The following is a 4,810-nucleotide window of genomic DNA, read 5'->3' on the forward strand; positions in this document are numbered from 1 at the left end:
TAAGCTTTAGAGGTGATGTTATTTTCCATTACAATTATGAGGTGCCAATTTCAACTTGTAACTTTTGTCCATACCTTGTGGGCATTTGTCTCTTCACTTATTTTAGATGGAGAATTAACTTTAAGGTGGGTGTATAATGTGTCACTCAAAACACCTTTAATAGGATGTATAAGAACTATTGCAAATAGTTCTAAGTTATTAATTTTGAAGTATAGTTTTTAGAGGTGCTTAAGGATTACGTGAGTTGAGGATTTTGGAATATATTGTTGGAATCAATGAACACTAAGAAAGGGGGGTGAATTAGTGTTTTGCAATTTTTAACCTTATTAACTTGCTCTTTCAACCACTTAATGCAAATGAACAAAAGAGAAATGTAGAAACACGAGGCAATCAACAACAACACCATAACACCAAGATTTATACTTGGAAAACCCGGTTAAGGGAAAAAACATGATGGGACTGAAACCCACAATATTAATATACTCTATTAGAAGTATATAAATATTACAATGGGGAATGCACATGCATTCAAGCACACTGCCTAGATCTCACTGCTCAAATTACAAAAGGTCTACAACCCGGAAGGCTCACTTCCTTACAAATTATTACAAACATAATTGGAATGTTTGAACTGAAAGATAGAATCTACAAATTCTTGGGTATAGTTCCGGTTAAGCACAAAACTCTTGATCACATATTGCTCTGCTACACTGCTCTATTTTATTGTTCTTCAATATTCTGAAGTAGAAATCTTTCATGTGTACAGGTGAAAATATGCATGTAATCGATCAAAAAAACTTCTCACACAACCATCAATATATAAAATGATCAATATCCACCAATCTTTTATATCAACAACATCAAATTCGGTCTTCTACATGTCAGCCCAAAAACGCATAACACACAAATGAAACGTGCATTCATAGTCAACTCAATCCGAACTCCAATGCATATGTAGACCAAAAAGAATTATCCACACGCTACCCATATGACAGTTGACCATCCTCAAACACAAAAACAACCACCAAAACTGATTCACATAATCCGCACAATGATTATCCACACGAGACTCCTGATGAACACTATTTTATCCAAAAACCTATATACCAAATCTTCTAACTCACTCAAGAATCAACACCAGAGGATAAGATTATGGAATAAGGTACTCTAGACATCCAAAAATCTTCCTCAATCTCTACAACACAAAATATTTACCAGAAATGAACCACCAACCAAAATACTGCATTATGTCAGATGTCTTGTTCTATCTAACCGGACCTCACCAAAACTCATTTACTCTTTCGATATGAACAAATCATGAATTGTGGATGGGTGCATTAGCATTAGTTGCCATCAATGACAACATTTGACTACCTATGCAGTGTCTCTTGCCAACAATCCCCCCCTTGGCATTAATGGCAACACTTAGTGAAAAATGACTAAGTGTCAAACCAAAACCAAAACACTATACACTGCAACCAAAAATCCAAAATTGCAAAACTCCAAAGGACTCCCCCTAAGCTTATTACAACATTTTTCACTCTTCTACACTCCCCCTTTGACATCAATGGCAAATATGGGGTTCCGGATGTCAAAATTCAAGCCAAAATTCTATATACATATATACACAAAATCCTTACTTAAAGAAACTTGAAAATATATACAAAAGAGTTTTTCAATGAATTAAAGTGGCTATCCCAACCATTCTTGAGACTCTCCAAGATAGATATGAGCCCACTAAATAGGTATGCCTACAATTATGTTGATTTAAGATCTGTCGATTCACTGGCAACCTGAGCTTTCTGAGCATCTGCCAAGGCACTAAGCATAGTGTCCAACTTAGGAGTAATATGACTCTAAAGCTCACTAACTCTGCCAATAATTATTTCCCTGTCATGGCTCAAACTCCTAATCTTTTCAAGTAAGGATATTACTTGAGCTTCATGACTACTCATAGAAACTGATAGTGGATCAACTGAGTAAGATATCTAGGCTAATTGAGTTTCAAGTTCCTTGGCCTTCTTCTCAATATCCTCAGTAAATTTGGGCAATGATAGACATGATTTATAAATGTTACCACCTTCAGATAAACCATCTTGCATGCTCTTGACACAAGTATCTAATGTGGTTCTATCATCAACAATCATCATCTTTAATGTATGGAGCCTTTTAATATTAAACTCATTGTGGACCTTTACCTCAACGGTTTTTCTCCAGAGACTCAAAATGAGTATCCACTGAATTTATCAACCTCTTCAATTGCCTAGATGGAGTGACAGATGCGTTCTTCTAAAATGTGGGCATTATCTTTTCAAGAACACTGGATGCAAGGGTAATCAACTCATTGTCTTACATGTGAGACTTCAGAAAATCCTCACTAGCCTTGGCTTGAGAAAATGAAGCTAATTGAAGCTTTTGAATAGGAGACACAGTGGCAAGATTGATTGGGCCTTAAATAAAATCTGGATCATCAATGATCTTCATGTTTCTTGCAGTGTCTTTTCCCTTAGTATCAGCTTCAAATTTAACCTCAACCTTCTCCTTCTCTGCTACCTTCTTTGTATCAACCTTAGGAGTGATTGCATCCGAAGATGTATCAACAGTGTCAACCAGAGGATTTTGGGTATCCTCACCCTCATCTACCTCTACATCACCCTTATCTGTCACATCCCTATCTGCAGCATCTTCTGGATCATTCACCTTTACCTGATTAGTTGTCTACACTTCTGAAAAAGATGGAGTATCATACTTTGACTGAGTTTACGGACTAGATTTATCCCTGCTGGAGTAATATATCTTGTACCCGATCACCATTGAAGAGAATCTGGCATCATATTCCAAGATATCATTGATTGTCATGGCTCTTCGATCAAATTTTGATTTGGTTGCATCTGTAACCATTTGATTTTTTACAACCTTCAAGGTAGGTAAGTCATTGGTTGAGAAAAGACTAGTGGCAACCCTAATAGAATTCTTAGTGATCTTATATGGCTTGTCCAACCACATAAATTCATCATATATCCTACAATAACACGATGTGTTAGCCACATTGAAATCTCAGAACTGATTTCTACAAGGGTTGGCACCAACATTGCCAACAACAACGACAAATGATCTTGAAATTGAGTATGGAGATCTTAATTTGGAGAGAGTTATGGGCCAATTTGATAAATTTTCTCTGGTAGTTCCAGCGATAATTGGAGGAATTCTCTTGCCTAATTGGAGGTCACGAAAAGTTTCTATTGACTATGGTAGATTTTTTGAGTGGATAGTCACCGATGGTGTTTAATTTTGTTAGGGGCCTTGTTTAATAGAACACTTGTATAAAGATATGCACCATGTTTCCTATGAAGGATTCACTATGATCGCCTATGATATGAAATTACAACACATATGGGCTTGGGAGAACATAGTTGTCACTAGACCAGTAGCACACAAGGTATGTCCTCATATGTGACCATATGTTTATATGTATAGTGATATGCAAGATCAACCTACATTTATAAGAAAACTATGGTATTGGAGACATGTTTTTTATGATCATGACACACTTATATAGAGACCATGGATGGATTTTGAGGACTAAGATGAGGATGTAGTGTAACTAGGCTATTACAAATCACCTTGGCAGTACACACATTGTTGAGAGGTATATTCTAGGGTGATACTTATGAATTTTGGTTGGACATGGGGGAAACCACAAGGATTGGATATTTTTGTCCACGGATAGGGAGAGATTAGAGTGGGGTCCTATTGTGGACTTTGAATTCGTAGTGGCATATTTTGAGGGGTTAGCTCCTGTACAATAGGATGTGTAGAGACATTATGGATGCGGGGGTTACAATAAAGTTAAATCTCCCATCCCACTTTTTGAGAGTCAATTTTGGTGGTTCCATTCTGATTTTCACACTTGACCTGACAAAATCCATCAAAATTTTAAATATTTCAACTGTTAGCCTTGACATTTCAAAATCTAGTCTCAATTTTTTTATTATGATTGTTTTATGTTGACTTTTTATCAACATTAATTTTGTAGCTCATATATATGCTAGTAGCTTTCCTCATTTAGAATAACAATCTCTATGATAAGGAAACACTGTCAAATTTGAGTCTATAGGTTTGCAAATCCAAAGGATAATCAACAACATTGAGTTTTCATCAAATCTTCATCAATTTTCATTCATCATAATGGAAGCTTCAAGTAATATTAGAGGATGATAGGGAATCACTAACTGATGATTAGCTTGTACCTCTCCTCAAGGGTTTGGTATTATTTCATGTCATTCTTACATATCTAAGCTTTAGCTTTATATCTGATATTTATCACTTATTCGTTATCATTTATGTGATTCATGCATTCTTGATTTGGTTTGTACACCACCTTTTGATTACCTCATTTAAGGTTCACTCTAATAGACTTGACTAGGGCTCTTGTTTACATATATGCACTTTATTTCTTACCACAATGTTAGACACACTTAAGGTTTAGAGCACACACTTTTATCTCAAACACAACTTGTTATCCATGGAGGTGTAAATGTTCACCAAAATAGGGATTTGACTAAAGAAAGGCACTATATGGCCACAACCATTTTCCCCCCTCTTTGTGTTTGTATAGGTTCAAATATAAGATTCTACATTAGTTATTAGGTACAAGATAATTGAGAAGATTAAGATAGATACTAATAGAGAAAATTTAGGATAAAAGGCCTAGTCTATGGTACCTAGCGCCATAGTCCTAAATGTTTTATCTAAAATTTGGAGGAACGTCACTTTTAAGCCCGTCGATACCAGATCTAGGTAGGTTTTG

Source organism: Cryptomeria japonica, chromosome 5 (genome assembly GCF_030272615.1).
Source record: "Cryptomeria japonica chromosome 5, Sugi_1.0, whole genome shotgun sequence".
Taxonomy (NCBI): Eukaryota; Viridiplantae; Streptophyta; class Pinopsida; order Cupressales; family Cupressaceae; genus Cryptomeria; species Cryptomeria japonica.